Consider the following 20,460-nt stretch of genomic DNA (forward strand, 5'->3'; position numbering starts at 1 on the left):
TTGCAAATATATACATTTTTTCTTTAAGTTTAATAATCTTTAACTTTTTAAATTAACCACAAATGATGGGCCCTCTTCTTGGTATTTTTCTTTCTCGTTCTTTTCTATGAATTGTGAAATATTCCTTTAAATGTCCTGAACTTCCAATGATCTATTCTTTAAGCAAATTTGCCTGTTCACTTTAGCTAGCTCCTTTCATGCACTTTCATAGCACTTTCATGCTCTCATAATTGCCTTTATTTAAGTTTAAAATGCTAGTCTTGGATGCGCTATTCTCTCCCTGAATAGGAATGTAAAATTCAATCATCTTATGATCATTGCTACCTCATGGTGCTTTCATTATAAGATTATCAATTAATCCTAGCTCACAGTCTCGTATAACCTACCTTCTGGTTGGCTCCAGAATGTGTTGTTCTAAGAAACTATCCCAAATGTCAGGTGTAATATGAAAAATATGAAATATCTATAAGTACGATTCAAAGCACCCTGTCACCTGGTGTTTAAATCCTCCACATTGCTTCCACTCTGTCTTTTCCATCTTGGCATCCCATAGTGTTCTGAATGAAGCTCTCTGGAAGCTTAGGGGACAGCACCTCATCTTTTCACTGGGCATTTAATAGCCTTCTGGTCTCAACATTGGGTTTAACAATTTTAGAAAATCACTTGCGCTCCCACTTTCTTTAAGTATTTCTTTGTTCATTTTTCTCTTATCTTCTTCACTTTACAGTCAGATGGCAGCTATTCTACCATTCACACCTCTTCTAGAAATATCTTTTGTATCTTTACTCATACCATTCTCATTCCCTTTAGCTTTGTAATCCTTTTGTTATTTAATCTTCCTCCCACCGCCCTATCACAGACCTCTGCCTTTGTTCTTCCTTCCACACTCCCTCCTTTCACCCTCACAAAACCTATTGGGGGCGATTTTATGAAAAAAATTCTAAGTACCAAACAAGTGGGAAAACAGGAGAGAATCGTGTCAAGTTTCTGGTGAGTTAAAAATCCAATTTTACTGGCAAAAAATTTTGCTAAGCCTGTTCCCGCCAGAAGGAGGAGGGGTGGGACCTAAGCTTGCTGAAAGCAACAGCTCACAGAAGAGGTCGGAAACTGCACAGAATAGGGATCTGCCACTGCCTCTCCCAGCTAAGTGGAACTGAACCACTTTCAGATCAGCCACGATCTTATTGAATGGCAGGGCAGGCTCGAGGGCCTAGATGGCCTACTCCTGCTCCTATTTCTTACATTCTATCATTGGCCTGTGCAAGGCTGGCACAGCCAGGGTGCCAGACTGGCACTGCCTTAGCTGCCCGTAACCTCCTATGCGGGCCTCAATAGCAGTCAGTCTTACCAGCAAGGACGTTATGACAAGCCTACATTGATAGGGATTATACCATAATATTTAAATATTGAGATCAGCTACATGTGATCTCACCAGATATCCAATGCCAATAAGATCGCGAGAGGTGAGGAAATGGGTGCGAACCCGATTTTTTGACTCTCATGCAATCTTACTGGCTCACCTTACCCATCGATTGGCAAGAGAAGATAAGATCACCTCTATTATATCTTTAACTTTCCCCAGTTCCAATGAAATGTCACAAACCTGAAACATTGGGCAGAATTCTCCTATTTTGAGAATAAGTGCTGTGGCGAGTATAGAAACATGGAGATTTCCTGCTGCAGCAAATCTTCCAGCCCCCAACTTCATTAATTATGCAGCACATTCATTAATTATTTCATGTTGTACTCAATGGCGGGTCAGACCTGGAAGGTGCACAGCATCCGAGTGCCATATTGAAAAGGTATTTAACATCACTGACCCACTATTGAAGAAAGAAGGTGGGCTTCCTGAACATGACAATAGATCTCCAGCACTCTGAGACCAGAAGATAAATCTCCTCAGAATGGAGTTGGATCTCCAGGAACACTCTGAGCCTGGAAGATGGATACCTTATCTAGAAGGCCCACCTGAAGATGCACCTCTGACCTCCTACAGTGCTCTTCCGGGGGAAGGTTTCGGTTGGCCTTCATCCTAAACTCAGGAGGTAGCCCCAGGCATTATCCCTGTGAGTCCCGAGGTCGGTACGCCACGTTAGTCCAAATATGTTTCACTTGGCGTGCTTTCCTGCCAGTGCCATGGAGAATCTGGCAGTGGGGGCAGGGGGTAGCACCAGTGGGAGGATCCTGCTGCAATTTCAGGCTTGTATGAAAGTAATTTCTTGGTCCTCCACCATATTCTCCCATCATTGAACATGCCAGCTGTGGCTTGGAAGAATTCCACCCATTGGGGTGAATTTTACCATTCCACCCACCACAGGAATCAGAGTGGGAGTGGGCTGAACCATGGAAAGGTCCATTGACCGCAAGCAGTATTTTATGGTTTTGGGATGAGTGCGACCGTAAAATGCCACCCGTTATCTCTGCTTTTCTCTCTCTGCAGATGCTGTTTGACAGCTCAGTATGTCCAGCATTTTCTTTTTCACACCAACAATAACAGATGTGTCGAGTATAGGGCTAATGGGAGGACTCTGAATAGTGTGGATGAACAGAGGGATCTAGGGTATGTGTACATAGATCCCTGAAAGTTGGGAATCAAGTAGGTAAGGTTGTTAAGAAGGCATACGGTGTCTTGGCGTTTATTGGTAGGGGGATTGAATTTAGGAGTCGCAGCATCATGTTGCAACTGTACACAACTCTGGTGTGGCCGCACTTGGAGTATTGTGTGCAGTTCTGGTCCCCACATTATAGGAAGGATGTGGAGGCTTTGGAGAGGGTGCAGAGGAGGTTTACCAGGATGTTGCCTGGTATGGAGGGGAGGTCCTATGAGGAGAGACTGAGTGATTTGGGGTTGTTTTCGCTAGAAAGAAGGCGGCTAAGAGGGGATCTTATTGAAACATATAAGATGATTAGAGGTTTAGATAGGGTGGATAGTGATAGCCTTTTTCCTCGGATGGAGAAAGCTAGCACGAGGGGGCATGGCTTTAAATTAAGGTGGGGTAGTTATAGGACGGATGTCAGGGGTAGGTTCTTTACCCAGAGGGTGGTGAGGGATTGGAATGCCCTGCCTGCTGCAGTTGCAAATGCGCCTAGTTTGGGGGCGTTTAAGAGATCCGTGGATAGGTTTATGGATGAAAAGGGATTGGTTTAGGTTAGAGGGTCATTGTTTTTTAACTGGTCGGCGCAACATCGTGGGCCGAAGGGCCTGTTCTGCGCTGTAATCTTCTATGTTCTATGTTCTAACAAGTTTAGTTATTGCTATCAATCACCACAAAGCACTTCACACAATAGCTTAAATCTTGAAGATGATTTGGATGTTTTTATTAGTAGTTACATCATTTCAACAATAAACTATTGAAATGAACTTTCTGAATACAGGAAAAGCAGAGCAGTTCCACACTGCTGGAAACAGGGAAAGGAATTGATGCAAAAGCCTAGGAGAGGGGCCTTCATGCAGCATTGGAAAGGTCAAGTGTGCACTATTCCAATGCCACAACATGATTAACATTAACAGCATGATGTTGAGACTGGATTTGTAATGTTTCACCCCATTCACAACTTTGGGGATACAGAATGAGGAGAAAATGTGCTCAATCCTCAAAGAGTAATGTTGTTTAGTGTATATAGTAACCACCAAGTGTAAGTATGCAAATGGCTATTCATTTTAAATTACAATCATTCACAATGAATCTTTTATCCTTGGGATAACATTCAACTGAGTACTCCATGAAGTAGACAGTTAAATAATAACTTTTAAGGAGCTTTCAGCATTCTCTTCCAAATGGCAACAATTCCAAAAGCAAACTCTTTTCCAAGAATGATATTCACAATTAGCTCACCAACATCTAATTATTCAGCCAGTCCTGGATTTCTCCACTCTATAGCAAACATTATCGAATGCCAATGACCTTTGACAATGAACTAACTACACAGCACATAGATCACAGGTCCTTCTTCTTATTCAACATTAAAAAAAAAGTGTGACATTTTTCAACAGCAGCAACTAAACAATAATTATTTTATTCATCAAATTATGTTTTGTGAATTAGAAGCTAGAGAATCACTGAAATAGCAGACGTTTTTTAATATTTGATTAATAATTGACACGGACACAACACTGGTTTCATTCTCGCAGCAAGAAACTGTTGTGTGGCTCAAATTTTTGAGCATGAACAAAAGCATAAAAGCAAGTGAGGGTGCAGAGGTGAAAAAAAAATTCAATGAAAAAGGTAATTTTAATAATGCTTCAACCTTTAAGATAAATTGGGAATCTCCAGAAATTTAGACACAGTTGCAGATTAAAATGTCTCTGCTACAAAGAGATTACTTTTTCCAGTTTGCTTAAGACATAACCAATAGCAGTTGGGATATAATTCCTGTGGGGTTTAAGCTGCTTCTCCAGGGCTGCCACCAATCTTCCACCAAGCTATGGTGCAAGATGATCAGGAGAATTCGCAGAAATACTCTTGGCAAATACATACTTTCACAAAAGTCTGGATTATTCTTCTGTCTATCCTCCTTCCTTCAAACAGACAAATTTGATTTAGTGACTGTTCCTCAGGTAACATTTGAGGTGTGGGCTTCATTGTGAACACATAAGATTTGGATTTTCTGCGTGATGAGTGAAAGCAAATCAGTAGCCAGATTTACATCTCTCCTGAATTTTGTTTCTATTGAAGTCAGGAAAGATGTAGTGGAGGGTGCTGACCCACTAGCACCTATCATATACCTTTGCACAAATGCACACAGCTTATATCACTGCTTGGTATGGTTCCTGCACTGCCCAAGACCTCAAGAAACCATAAAGGGTTATGAATGAAGCCCAGTCCATGAATCAAACCAGCCTCCCATCCATTGACTCTGTCTATACTTCCCATTGCCTCGACAAAGCAGCCAGTATAATCAAGGATCCCACACATCCTCGACATTCTCCCTTCCACCCTCTTCCGTCAGGAAAAAGATACAAATGTCTGAGGTCACGTACCAACCGATTCAAGAACAGCTTCTCCCATATTTCACTCAGACTTTTGAATGGACCGACCTCGCACTAAGTTGACCTTTCTCTACACCTTAGCTGTGACTGTAACACTACATTCTGCACTCTTTCTTTCTCTACTAATGTTATGCCTTGTCTGTATAGCATCCAAGAAACAATACTTTTCACTGTATACCAATACATATGACAATAATAATTCAATTCAAAAATACCCCCAGAGAATTACTCAAAACGTTATAATTCATTGTGAATAAAGAGGCTTTCCCATTCCCAAAGTTTGTTTAGATTTCCTTTGTTTTCAACCTCTTTCAAAGCAGCTGCAGCTTTACTTCAACTAGTCTCTGAGAGATGTATTAGGGAATCTCAGCTTCAATCTCTGTCAGATTCCTCTACTCATTCAATGTGGAATTGTCCAGAAAGGCAGAAACTCCATCTGAAATCAGGAACTTATTTGGGTAAAGTTGTATTCCTTCAGTCTGTGATGCAGTGTGTTAGCATGCCAATGAACTGGACTATTAACCTTTGAAATGAACTTTCATGATCAGCATTTCTGATTATATTAATTTGTTGCAGGTGTTTCTCTACCCATTAGAATGTCTCCCCTCAATCCATTGTGTGGCACTGTTAACTAAGGCAAATGAAATAGACACACAAAAATAGGAGATTTGACTCTGATGGCTGTGTTAGTGTTTCCTCCATTGGATACCTGGACATCCATATAAAGAATAGCAAAATTCTTTTACAAAAAAGATTTCTTGGACTCCGGTAAGCCTTTCAAATTTCAGGATATAAGATGCTATGATGCAATAGTGGCAGCTCTGTCATCAACTTGTTAAAAATATATTTTAATTACTTGGTATTGTCAAATAGTGCAGCATCAGTACAGCAAACCTTGGATTCCTCTGTCAACATTACTCTTTAACTAATTTTCCTTCTGCATTTGAGTCAGTTTCCATATATGGGAGTTATTTTTTGTGCAAAGCATTGAGAAGCAGCCAACCAATCAGGAAGGAGACGAAGGCCAGGAAGTCCAGCAATATTTTTGTGGAACCGTCCTAGCAGTATTTAGTGAAGGAGGGATGGGGCATGGGACACAAGGGAAGGTTGACAAGGGACCAATCGACAAGCAGAGTGATTATTGTTCCAGTCCCACACAAAAAAACTTGGGAGAATTTTCGGCATGGTCACTGTGTCTTGGTCATCGGTTAGGCTTCTCTCTGTGGGAGAGTGTGTGCAAAATGACTGCTACCCATTAGATCACTAAAATTGCAGTATGTCATAGGACCACAATTTGCATAGATGATTGAGTTTCCTGCCTGGTTAAAGTGGGAATACTAGGTGATTATTTCCCAGCTTGCTTCAAAAATATGGCACACTGGACATCAGCAGGAAGCTAACTATTGCACTGTGATTTTGGTCTCACTGCTTCTCCATGCCTGCCAACATAAAGGTTAATAATGAAATCAAAGTTGGCTCTGTTCTATGAGAAACACAGAACAGAGGCCAAATATTTTCTCAGGAATAGGGAGAGAATTGAAGGCTGAATCATGGCTGATTATTACGCATCGTCTGGCAGTACAACAAAGTGTGACATTAGCCACGGCTTGGGAGTAAGGGATTTGAATGCTCAAGTTCCCATAGATGGTACATGACCTCAAGTACCCAAGCAACTTAGGTACATTAGGAACAGAAGTAGGCCATTCAGCCCCTCGGGCCTGCTCCGTCATTCAATTAGATTATGGCTGACCTGCACCTCAACTCTTTATCCCTTGATAACCTTACCAAACACAAATCCACCTCAGTAGTGAAAGCACTTATTGTCTTTGCAAGGAGATGAGCTTCAAAAATTCTATACTTCCTGAAAACTAAAACATTTGCATCGCACGTAGTTTCTTTTTAGAAAGAGACTCCTTGATGACTTAGTCACTTAGTGCACTGTATGATGTGGCCTCTTGCCATCTGGTACAGCAGGGTCCTAGATTCATAGAATCCTACAGTGCAGAAGGAGGCTATTCAGCCCTTTGAGTCTGCACCAACACAATTCCACCAGGCCCCATTCCCTTAACTCAATGCATTTACTCTAGCTAGTCCACCTGACAGTAAGGGGCAAATTAGCATGGCCAATCCACCTAACCTGCACATCTTCGGACTGTGGGAGGAAACCAGAGCATCCCGAGGAAACCCATGCAGACACAGGGAGAATGTGCAAACTCCACACAGACAGTGACCAAAGTCAGGAATTGAACCCTGGTCCCTGGTGCTGAGGCAGCAATGCTGCGCCAACCCATAATGATTCTACGGTCTATACTGAATTGACTGATCAAACCTGGGGCAACATTCAAAACAGAAAGGCTTAGCAAGAAACAAAATATAAACATTTCGTCACAAGACAGAGGGTGAAACAATATGGCAGAACCTTGGGGCACAAGATCATCAAAGGTTAACTCCTGACCAATAATGGGTACTGGGAAAGAGGGACATGCTTCTCCACAGAGGGAGAACAAGGAAGTGGGGGTGGGGGGATTTAACTTCCTGACCTCGGTGGGCAGCACAGTACTAAGAAGTCAGAGGTCAGGAATCCCCTGCATCATGTGGAGTTTTAACTGTCACATCACTGACAGGTTCCTCTGGTTCTGGCAACTATCCTGACTGACAGGGAGTAGTTGGAGCAAACTGAAGGCAGTCTTAGGACCAACTCGATCCACAAGCAACTGGAGGTGGATTAATCACATGGGGTCACAATCCTGGCGGATGGGAAAGGGGGAGACAATGTCAAAGGCCTCCATCAAGTGTTGGGGAGGTGGGAGAGAAAATCTGAGGCCTTGCTGGGGGGAGGGAGATCAGAGGCTGGAGAAGCAAGACGATCAGAGGCCCTGGGGAGAGAGTAGGGGAGGCAAATTGGAGGAAAATGGGAATTGTCAGGTGGATTTATGTTTGATCATGTCAGGTTGCCCAAGCGGGCATGCTGGAATCAAACAGGGCAGCTGAAAGCTGTTTACCTTCTGCTCCTGCAGCCCCTCACTTGGGTTAGCAGGTGGGTTTCCAGGGGCACAGGAAGCATGGCCATCCAGCATTTCAAGTTGAGAATTAAAATGAGGCTCGCAGTCTCCTTATGAAACAATAAATGCCAAGTGCCACCTGCAAGTTGGTGGTTACCCAGCACCTCCATGCCATTGTGAAAACGAGAGTGGATGGTTTAGATGTGGGTCGGATTCAGAATTTTATTAACTCTTACCTGACCCAAACCCACCGTGCTGTGAGATAAACCCCACCACTGCCCACTCTCTCTCTCCCCCAGCTCCACCCTGAAGAGTCAATCACAAACTTACTGCTTCTTTTGCACACTTAGCAAAATAAGATAAGGTATACCATTTGCAATGTTACGGGAGACAGCCACCCAATGATGGAAGAGAGCTAGGATAAGGAGACTTAGCAGGAGGAGTGAATGAAAAGAGAAATTAACTTTTAAAAACAAAAAAAAGAACCAACACGTACCAGAATGCCATTCGTCAGCAATCAGGTGCAGATCAGTGGGGCCAGACAGAAAATGGTTCAGCATAGCCAAGAAGGGCCAAAAGGCCTGTTTCTGTGCTGTACTGTTCTATGGTTCTATAAGCAACCACACTGATGCACTGAGCCTTGGGGCACTGTATTTAGTGATGACATTGCTGGTTAAATATTATTATCCATTCTAAGTCCACTCCTGCTATATGTTCACATTGGGGTGGCATTGTAGCATAGTGGTTAGCACTGCTGCTTCATAGCACGAGGAATCTCCCTGTGTCTGTGTGGGTTTCCTCCGGGTGCTCCGATTTCCTCCCACAGTCCAAGGATATGCGGGTTAAGTGCATTGGTCATGCTAAATTCTCCCTCAGTGTACTGAACAGGTGCCAGAGTGTGGCAATTGGAGATTTTCACAGTAACTTCATTACTGTGTTAATGTAAGCCTACTTGTGACACTAATAAATAAACTTAAACATTGGTGCACTAGAATTTCTGTTGCATTTCTGCCAGGGGATGTCACAAATGCAATACAAACTCCAAGATCATTTCTTCCTCCCCAAAATGTAGTATCACAGGTCAGTGTTTTGTATTAAGGATCTCTGAGGTGAGCTGACTCAGAATCAGAATTACAAAATACTACAGTGCAGAAGACGTGCTTTGGACCATCAAGTCTGTACCGACGCATGAAAAGTCCTGATCTGTCCACCTAATCACACTTGGCCCATAGCCTTGATGTTATGGCGCGCCAAGTACTCAGCCAGGTACTTTTTAAAGAATGTGAGGCATCCCACCTCCACCAACCTAACAGGCAGTGCATTCCAGACTGCACCACCCTCTGGGTAAAAAAGTCTTTCTTCAAATCCCCCCTAAACCTCTCACACCTCACGTTTCACTTGTGACCCTTCAACTAAGGGGAACAGCTGCTCTCTATCCACCCTATCCATGCCCTTCATAATTTTGAACACCGCAATCAGGTCACCGCTCAGTCTTCTTTGCTCCAACAAAAACAACCCAAACCTATCCGGCTTCTCTTTATAACTTAATTGTTCCATCCCAGGCAACATCCTGGTGAATCACCTTTGCATCCCTTCCAGTGTGTTCACGTTCTTCCTGTAATGTGGTGACCAGAACTGCACACAGTACTCCAGCTGTGGCCTCACCAAAGTTCTATGCAATTCCATCATGACCCCTCTAATTTTGTAATCTCTACTCCAATTGATAAAGGCAAATGTGCCATAAGCCTTTTTCACCACCCTATCAACCTGTGTTTCCAACTTCAGAGATCTATGGACAAACACGCCAAAGTCCCTTTGTTCTTCAGAATTCCCTAGTGTCAGATCTTTCATACTTCCTTGTCAAATTACTCCTTCTGCTATGTATCACCTCACAATTTTCAAGGTCAAGTTCCATCTGCCACTTATCCGCCCATCTGACCATCTCGTCTATATCTTCCTGTAACAGACACTCAGTCTCACTGTTAACCACCCGATCAATCTTCGTGTCATCGGCAAACTTACTGGTCCTACCCACCAATTAGTCAATGTCATTTATATAAATGACAAACAATAGGGGGTTCAGCACAGATCCCTGTGGTACACGAATAGTACTGGCCTCCAGTCATTAAAGCAGCCTTCTGTGATCACTTTCTATCTTGTCCTGCAAAGCCAATTATGAATCCACCTTACCAGGTCACCCTATATCCCATGTGCATTTGCCTTCCTAATAAGTCTCCCATGTGTCAAAGGCTTTGCTGAAATCCATATAAACTACATCAACCGCACTACCCTCACACACTTGGTTACACGCTCAAAAAATTCAATCAAATTTGTTAGGCATGACCCCCCCTCTGACAAAACCATGCTGACTGTCCCTGATCAAACCTTGCCTCTCCAAATGGAGATAGATTCTCTCTTCAGAATCTTCTCCAGTAATTTCCCAACCACAGATGTGAGATTCACTGGTCTGTAGTTCTCTGGATTGTCTCTACAATCTTTCTTTAATAGTGGGACCACATTAGCTGTTCTCCAGTCATCTGGCACCTCCCCAGCGAGAAGTCTCACAACACCAGATTAAAGTCCAACAGGTTTATTTGGTAGCAAACACCACTAGCTTTCGGAGCACTGCTCCTTCATCCGGTGAGTGGGTGTTGTGAGACTTCTTACTGTGTTTACATCAGTCCAACGCTGGCATCTCCACATCATGACCTCCCTACTGGCCAAGGAGGAATTAAAATTTTGGGTCAGAGCCCCTGCAATTTCCTCCCTTGCCTCCGACAACAGCCGAGCACACACTTCATCCTGACCTATAAATCGGTCCACTTTTAAGCCCACCAATACCTTGTCACTTGCTACAATCATTTTCTCTAGAGTCTCACAGTCTCTCTTCCTGAGTTCCATAACTACCTCCTCATTCTCAAGGGTGAAGACACATGTGAAATATTTGTTTAACACTCTACCAATGTCCTCTACCTTCACCCACAGCTTACCCCCTTGGTCCTTAATGGGTTCTACTCTTTCCCTGGTTATTCTCTTCCCATTGATAATATTTACTGGATATGTTAATATTTGCCCTACTTCTACCAGCCAGAGCTTTCTCATATCCCTTCTTTGCTCTCCTAATTGATTTCTTAAGCTTCATCCTGCACTTTCTGTACTCCACTAATGCCTCCACAGATGTACTCCCTTCATACTTGCTAAAGGGCTCTCTGTTCCTCCTCATTGAATCCTGAATGTCTCTGGTCATTCATAATTCTCTACATTTGTAACACATTTCTATTACTGTAGAGGGAACATTTTGGTTCTGCACCCTCCGCATTTCATCTTTGAACACCCCCCTCCACTGCTCTTCTGTAGATTTCCCCACAAGTAACTCATTCCACTCCACCATTGCCAGATCCTGCCTTATTTTGTTAAAATCAACTCTCCCCCAATTGAAAACCTTTTTCTGCAACTTGTCAATTTCTTTATCCATAACAAATTTGAATTGAACCATGTTGTGGTTGCTATCACCAAAATGCTGCTCCACCAACACACCAACTACCTGTCTGGTTTCATTCCCCAGAAATAGGTTCAGTACTGCGCCATTCCTTGTTGAATCCTTTACATATTTATTTTAAAAGTTTTCCTGTATTCATTTTAAGAACTCTACTCCATCTAAGCCCTTAACATGATAGCTATCCCAATTAATGTTGGGAAAGTTGAAATCACCTAATATAATTATCCTCTTATTATTTTACACCCTCATCAATGTCAGACATAGCTTTGTATTTTTTTGAAGTCCAAAGAGTTCTTTATTTTTATCAGTGCTATTTTTACAGTTCACCTTCAATACTACAGCATACACAGAACTACCTTCTGAGAGACAATCCCAGATCTGCAAAACCTCTTGTGAGTTCATATGTGAATGGAGAGATTGAGTGTCGCGTGACTACTTGATCCAATTGTACAGCACAACTGCGCACAGTGTTTTGCACAGTTGGCACCAGCATGCACTTCCAGCAGGCATTGTTGGATCACAGACAAAAGCAGAAAGCTTGCCCAATTTTCCTCGCCCGATCGCAGGGCTGTTGCAACACTCTTGCTGTGGTCTTGGACCAGGGGCATTCTTTGACAATATGAGTAAATACCACATCAAGATATTGCATTTACCAAACTTCCCATCAGAAACATCAGTTAGCAACAATTCAAGTTATATGTAACAAATACTCAAGAGATCAGGACATATCACCTGAAAAATAGAACAATAAGCTGCTGTTCTTAGTGCATCAGGTGCTTCAACATTAATAATACTTCCTTTTTTCACAGCTTACTTCAAAAGAAGCAGACCATAGCAGGCAGAGGAGAGGGCAGACTAGTGAAAAATGTACAAAATCCACAGCAAAAAACATTTTTGCTGCACTGCATATCAAACAATACTAAATCCATTCTAGAAATGTAGAAGTATGATCAAATCATTGATGTTCTCAGTTATAACAGCTACTTTATTCATAGCCCTTTTACCCTACCCTCTTTTCTATAGAATTTGGTAATGTTTTATTATTACAGACATTATTTACATTGCAAGGAGGTCTGTGCAACTGCCCTGCTAAGCAGCATTGCTTGGGATTTTCCTGTCTACCAACAGAAACGCTACATTGCTTTCTCAAGCAGAAGTGTGCGATTTCTGTTAACCACTTAGTTGCTGATTTCGTGTAAACCTAATTGTTCTTGGATTTTCTTTTGTTCTCATTTTTATATTATCTTATAATCTTTACCCAGTTAGATAGATGCTGCATCCGACACACATCATTCTTCCTGCAGGTACAACTGCCAGAAAACTGTAACTGAAAGTAGTAAAAGAACGTACAACCAAAAATCTGCATCTGAAAAGAATGTCCAAAAATATTACATTTAATGTCTACTGCATCTGAAAGCAGTCATCCCATCACTGTACACTCACTGTTGATTTTTTTAAAAGTAACCTAGATAGGCGGGTGAAATGCATCCCCCCCTCCCCGCCCCCGTCCTGGTTTTACAATTTATTTAGCCTCCTTTCTTGACAAGGGCTGCATGATTCTGCAAAAAGCTCATTCTACTCAGGATTGTGCCTCTTCACAAACTAGAACACTACACATGCATGATCAAATCGAATGGTAAATGGGGGCCTTTTACCCATGAACGATCTGGTGGCAGTGAATGCAAAATAGCAGATTCTTTTAACTTCCTATGAATACTCGTGAAAAGGCAAAGCAGATAATATCGCAGTGGCAAGCAATCACTTCCAAAATAAAAATAAATAATGGAAGGAAGGAAAAGGCTGAAGGAGATGAGAAAATCTCCAATGCTCAGTCTCCAAATAGAGCTTTCATTTGACGGTTCTGTACCTGAAGTCGTTTGGTGGCGTGATTTTTCTTTGGTCCACACTTTGCTCTTCTTCTGAGCCTGAGTACAGCAAGCTGTGAGTCCACGTCTGCCGGTTCACCAGCTTTCTTCTGAATTCATTTTCTATGGGAAATGTGAGAAGATAACATCTAAACCAGGAAAATAATGTATAAAAACCAAATAGATAGAAACTCTAAAAATACAGTGTATCGACTTCTTTTGTTTCCAGTAGAAAGGAATGGTAGCAGAAGTAGTCACATCTTTTTCGTGACAAAAAAATATATACTGCATTATTTTCACGTCAAGCTCCAAATTCAATGATACTAATTAAAATTGGTATATTGCAATAACAGACGAAGTGTTAATGGGGCAGCAGTCAAGTGTGTCAGGAAAATGAAGGGACCCTTGGGGGCCTGGCACGGTGTTTATAATCAGCTAAAATCAGCATCCACAGGAGAGCTGCTCTACCATAAATCCCCTAATAGCTGGGAAAGCACCACTGCAGGTTTGGAAGAAACGAATGCATTCAAAGTATTTTCTAACACTACTTGACACATTACAAAATAGGCAACAAAGTAATCAATATGCATGGTTTTTTTTAAAAAAAAGCGAGATCTTTAGATTCCACACATCAACATTAAAATTTAGAAGGCTTATACTTTCAAGGTTTCTACCTTGAACTTCGCATCTTGTTACTTACACATTTAGTCAATACTTCCTGTAAAATCGCAGCGTTATTCTCTTGCTCAGAGTGCACAGAAGAATATACGTCTCACCACCAAAGCAACAATCCATAAAATGTGCACACGCCCCCCCCCCCACCTCAGCTTTAAACTGGCTGCTTATTTTACAATGTTTGCAAGTTTTGGGTAAGGTATGTTTAAAATGGAACTGTACTCAGGTTATATTTCATTTATTTTTGCCGGCTGCAAGCTGTTACGAACACTATCCCTTCCACTGTTTCCCTGGGAGAAGCGTTCGTTTTTTTTAATTATTTCAGCACCTAGGACAGCAGCCGCAGCCAAACTGAAACTGAATCTATGATCAGACGGGCATTGTTTATTTCAGCACCGTCTTCCCAGAGGCTGAACCAAACTTAGGACAGGGCCACTGGAATGTAGTTCCCTCTGTCCCCAAGCACCCCTCTCTTAAATTTCCTCTCCGAACAACTGGTTTAATATTCCAAACTGTTAATTATCCAGGGCAAGTCAATGCATTTTGATCATCGTTGCTACTCAAGGGCGTTTCAGAAAAAAATGGAGCATCTAGTTGACAAGCATTTTAAGAATTGTTTATGATCGTCTTGCTTACAAGCTTTGACATTGACGCTTCTTTAGAGGAGCAAAAAAACAAAATGACACCACTAGATTAAATGTTTTTCAAGTATAGGTTAAGGAGGAAATTTTAGTATTTGTGATTTCACCCCCCCACCTCTACTTTTAAATAGGTATTTTTAAATACATGTTTGATGAGCTCCAGACACAAATATTCTACAAACTCCCGTTGGAATAGTGGGGAGTAGGCTTTGTGAAAATGTCATCTGCCTGTGCTGCAATTACACACACTTCAGCAATCATGTTCACAATGCAGAATGGGTCGAATTCAGGTGAGTACCAGAACCAGCAATCATTCTCTGGAATGAGAACAAGGCTATTTTCTTTCATTTCCCATCAACACAACTATCAAGGCCTTAATTACAAGGCAAGTGTCAGGCCTGGCTGGTGAAAGGCTGATTATTATACAGCTCAGCGTCAAATCAGTTTTGTATTGATGAGCAGCAGAAATGAGAAAACGAAGCTTGGGCCCACGACAAAGAACAAAAAGCCTCTGGCCAGACAAAAAAATAAGAAAACTCTCAATTGCAATAGGCCATTTCAACTTGCAATATCCATGACACTTTTGCGACAGGCATAAGAAAAGCAAGGGTAGGGTGCCTCAAATACAGACCGGAAATGTCAAGGTTTTTTCTAATTAGTCTATTATTTTTATTAATTATACAAAAAGACAGTAAAATATTTTAAACTTGCCAGAAAAAGTAATCTAGTCAACTTCAAAAAATGAAACTTTAAATATGTTTGTGTTGATTTATAGATGGAAATAGAAATTCTATTGTTCTGTTTTATCCTGTACTTGGGACTTAAATGTTCTCCCACCAAAAAAAGATGGCCTTGTATAATGTTGTTTTTTCTTATTTTAAACAGTACTATAACATAATAAATGTCACTTAGGACAGTTATCCATCCACTGCTGCCTGATACATTACAGTGCTAAAGAGTACCCAAAAGCAATACCAATTTTCATAGTCATAAAAATATCGCCTTTCTCTTGAATATGTTACCTTACTGCTAAGAAGAATACATTCTATCAGTTGTAATATATTAAAGATTCTAGCCAGCAAGAATGTTTTCCACAAATATGTACCACAAATATTTACCACAAATTTCATCTAATAAATTGATAGATATTTTCCTTAGCTCCCACCAAGTTGTTTCCTATCACAACATTTAAAGTGAGGGGATAAGAGAAAGCCATGCAACTCACCAGCAGCACTAAAAAAGTGCATACAGTTTATTCTCCGAAGATCTTACTGCAGCTTTTAATCTCATGAGAAGAATTAATAAATCACAGGCAAAGTACATGAGGAAACTGTGAAAAAAGATTCTGAGCCCCTCTGTCAAACTTGCAAAAGATATATATTAAGGTAACATCACAATGTTAGCAACTAGCTGCATTCCACAAGTAAATATCCCAACAAGACTTGCACCACATTGAACAATCTGTATCTAAACTAGAAATTCTGTCCCATTATTTTTCAGATATTAAGCTAGCACTGTTTGAACTTTCATTTTTTTATCTTCCAAATGTTCTTTCTCATCTTTGCATCCTTTTTGTGTTAAAGTCAATACTCGCTGCATAATCTATTCTTAGCACATTTTAAGGATTTTAAAATGTTAAACTCCCTACCTCCTTCAGTCTTCACCTCCCGTCAACTACATATCTGGAAAATTCATGAGTAGTATCATCAAACGATTACTCTTCATTTACTGGATCTTCTTTCCAATTCATTTAACTTTGGTACTATGCTTAAAGGGAAGGAGGGGACTGATACTTATATAGCACTCTTTGTGACCTCTAGTAATCCCAAAGCACTCTACAGCTAATTAAGTACTTTTAAAGTGTAGTCACTCTTATATTGAGAAACAGCAGCCAAATTGTGCACAACAAGGTCCCTCAGACAGAAATGCGATACATGATCAGATAATCTGGAGTGATATTGATTGACAGATAAATAATGGCCAGGACACTAGGAGAACTCTGTTGCTCTTATTTGAATAATGTAATTGAACCTCTAACATTAGGTGGGGCAAATAGCTTGACACCAATAAAAAAAGACTCTCTATGACCACATTGGTAGCAAACAGATGGTCACACTAATGTTGGCAGTAGCTGGAGGTGTTGGAATAAAGGTAGGTCTAGGACTGCTAACAGATGAAAGAGGCAAATTTGCAGCGTAAAGGAGAGGAATGGCATCAGTAATAAATAATCATTTTGCATCAGCTTCAGGGAAAGAAATGGGTTGTAGAGCCACCAATAGTGGCTGCAAACCAATATGTGTTGGCATTTCAGAGTAATGCTACAAAAAAAGTTGCTCAAACTTAGGACAGACAAATCAATGGTCAACGAGAGGCTCTGGTAATAAATATTCAAAATCTTCTGGAAAGAAAAATTGTGTACAACACCAGACAGCAATAAAGCGATTCCCCTTTGGAAAAGGAAATAAAGACACAGCTGGGAATTTTACATCAGTTAGTTTGAGTTCAGTTGTTGGCAAACTACAAGACTCTACAATACGGATTGAAAATATTAAGCACACAGAGTTAATAAGGGTTAACAACAACCTTGAATTTTTAAAATCATAATACATTTGACAAATCTCACATTCTTTATAGTAATAACAGATAAAGGAAATGAGTAGATGTTCTATACAAATTTGCAAAAGACATGTTACAGATTACCAGCTAGGGGAAATGCGAAGTATTCAATTTTGTAAGTATGAAGTGGAAAAGGAAACACAACTTCAATGTAAGATTGTAAATGGAGTAGAGATGCAGAACAACTTCAGTATACAGTTGCACAGTTCAATAAAGTTACTGGAATGTGAGTGTCACTGGCAAGATCACCATTTATTACCAATCCCTAACTGTCCTCGAGAAGGTGGTAGTGAGTTGCTTTCTTGAACCATTACAGTCTTTGTGATGCAAGTACACTCACAGTGCTATTAAGGAAAGGAGGTCCAAGTTTTTGTCCCAGTGACATTGAAAGAGTATTTCCAACTCAAGATGGTGTGTGACTTTGAGGGAACATGCAGAAGATGGTGTGTGTGAAGGGTTCCCATGTGCCTGCTGTCCTTGTTCCTTTTGATGAAGGAGGCTCAGGCTTTGGAAGGTGCTGCTTAAGGAATCTGGGCATGTTGCCTCACTGCATCTTGTAGATGGTACATACTGCTGCTACAATGCACCAGTGGTGCGAGGAACAAATGTACCATGTAGTGGATGGGGGTGTTGATCAAGCAGGTTGCATTGTCTTGGATAGTATTGAGCTTCTTTGATATTGCTGGAACTGCAATCATCCAGGCTAGCGAAGAGTATTCAATCACACTCTTGACTTGTACCTAATTGTTGACCGGCTCTGGGGAGTCAGGAGGTGAGTTGCAGAAATTCCAACCCCTGACCAGGTGACAAAATTAAACAGAATGCAAGGCTTTAAATGTACAGACATAAAATACAAAGTAAGGGAGTAACATTGAACTTTTGCAGTAAATAAATTATACTGTAGTTCAAGTACTGTGTGCTTTTGAAGGCTTCACATTACAGGAAAGGTATAGAACCATACAGCACAGAAAGGGACATTCAACCTACCATGCCTATGTGAGCTCTTGGATAGTTGACCCAAATAGTCCCAGTTCCCTGCAACATTTTTAGATAAAATCGATTAATCTGAAATTTATTTGATATTATTAGAGAGATGAGCAGAGGGTGGTTAGGATGCAGAGTTCCTTTTCACAAATTACTGTTGAAGCAGAGTGCAGAGTACATCATTATTTTATATAAAGGAATTAGATAGTTGGTTGAAAAAGAGAAATATTAAAGAGTATGGGGGTGGGGTGTGCAAGAAAGTGGGGCAAGTGGTTCATGTGGAGAAAAAAGTCTGCACAGATTTGATGAGTCAAGTGGTCTGCTGTGCTGTAAGATTCTATGATTATGCAATCTACTCTTTTCCAGATTCATTCTTATCAAATGTTCTACTTTTCAACAGCCACTGCAGTTGATTATCAGTCTTGTTCTGCAGCATACCATTTGCTGGCTTCTAAACTGTCCAGAAAGTTGAAATGTACCACAAGAAATCATATTCTCCTTCTATCTCCTACCTGCTGACTTCCTTTTACACACATCTCACTCTCAGCAGTGCACCGAAGTGCACTGGCACACTTAATTCACTAATTGCCACTTGGCAGCTGTGATGTTACAGACTTTCTAGTTCTATGAGGTAACAATGAAAATCCACTCACAATAATAGTCATAACTTTAAAACTGCCCCAGAAAAAACAGCAAATTTAACAAGATCATCTCCATTTCAGTATTTTGCCTTTTTACAAAATACAGTGACAATCTGACCATCTGTTTCAAGAACTAGTTTAAAACTATTCTACACAGACTGTCAGCAAGACCATACATGACATTCTGATAAGTGCCCAACACACACTGTATAAATGCACAGACCTCTGAAGCACACACAATGGTAAGTACACAATGAAGCATGCAGATGTCACCGATATAAATATGCACACCACTGTGCACGCACATATGACAGCTGGTACATGTAACTGTATCCATACTGTCACACACAAACATACAAATAAAAAGCAACCGACTCCTCTGTTTTTTAAGCATTCCTTTGATACATTTATTTTACCAGTTTCCTTCTAAAATCTATATTTGTAATCACTCCATTTTATTTTAATATGTTTCTCTTGCATTCTGATCCATATTTTTAAACTTCATTTTTACACATTTTATATGTTCATATTTTACAGTTCCCATTGCAATATTTCATTTTAATTTTTCCTTTTTTGTTTCCTATTTTGTGCATAAATAATTTTGCCTTTTTTGCGCTCCATTTTATTATTTAATTTTACTTCTCTAATATGTATTTTATTCTTGCGCTTTTACAAATAGAGGAGCAAGAAGGTGGACAATGGGAACTGAGTGGATAGTAGTAGGAAAGGAATAGAAAGCAGAATAAACTGAGACACTGCAGGAACTGAACTATGGAGAAAAGAGAAGATTGAAAACAGTCGGGTGATTTAAAAAAAAACAGTGAATAAGGTTGTTAGGAAAGCAGGTAAAACTAGATCAGAAATGGAACAATTAGCCAAAGTAGGAAGCAATGAAAATGTGCACAAAAGTGTCCCCAAGAAGTGTGAAAAGGAAAATGACTTAATATTGGTGGAAGAAGCAGACAGCATAACAGTGGATGTTAAAGACAATAGTACTTTTTGTATTATTCCCCCCCTCCAACTCCACAAAAGAAACAGCCTCCAATTTCCTGTAAAGGAGCCTAATTTATAGATCTGCTGACTGCATTTGCCTGTGGGTCGAAATTGTTGTGCTATTACAAGAAGAGTGGCAGAAAAATAGAATTTTGTGGTGAGAGAAAAATTAGATTAATTTTTTTCTCTGTGCTTTTTTTTTAGTTTATTTTTACGGTAGGCCTAAGTGTTCATCAAACTAAAAAGATAACAGTGTTGGAGAATAGAAGATGCTTCCTTTTGAAGCCTGTATCAGCATCAAGAACTCCCCAGTTAGGGACGTCAAGTGAAGCTTCCTGCATTCAACCTCACAAGAGCAATCACGATTTTTCAACCAAGTGACTTCCCTTCCTGCATCAGTCACAGCGCTGTGACCACTGAGTTGGTTTGTTAATTTAGTGACAATTCCTTAATGCATTGTTTAGTGCTGTGAACTGGATCAAGACTGCCCAAAGTCATTTTAGTTAAGTTTTTGTGAGAGAGAAGAATTTCACTTCATCAGTTTAGGCAGGTTG

The 20,460-nt window shown here is 40.6% G+C and overlaps 1 protein-coding gene across 9 annotated transcripts in view; it reads right to left on the reverse strand.

The window, feature by feature from the left end:
* LOC145344848 (myelin transcription factor 1-like protein) overlaps positions 1-20,460 on the reverse strand; it is a 445,009-nt gene that overhangs the window by 342,506 nt on the left and 82,043 nt on the right. For all 9 annotated transcript variants that reach the window (XM_080192078.1, XM_080192086.1, XM_080192085.1 and 6 more), the window contains exon 2: positions 13,359-13,479. The gene's annotated coding sequence lies outside the window, so the exon portion shown is untranslated. The remainder of the gene's footprint in view (positions 1-13,358; positions 13,480-20,460) is intronic.

This window comes from Carcharhinus amblyrhynchos, chromosome 7, assembly GCF_965287045.1.
Source record: "Carcharhinus amblyrhynchos chromosome 7, sCarAmb.v2.hapA, whole genome shotgun sequence".
NCBI classification, from domain to species: domain Eukaryota; kingdom Metazoa; phylum Chordata; class Chondrichthyes; order Carcharhiniformes; family Carcharhinidae; genus Carcharhinus; species Carcharhinus amblyrhynchos.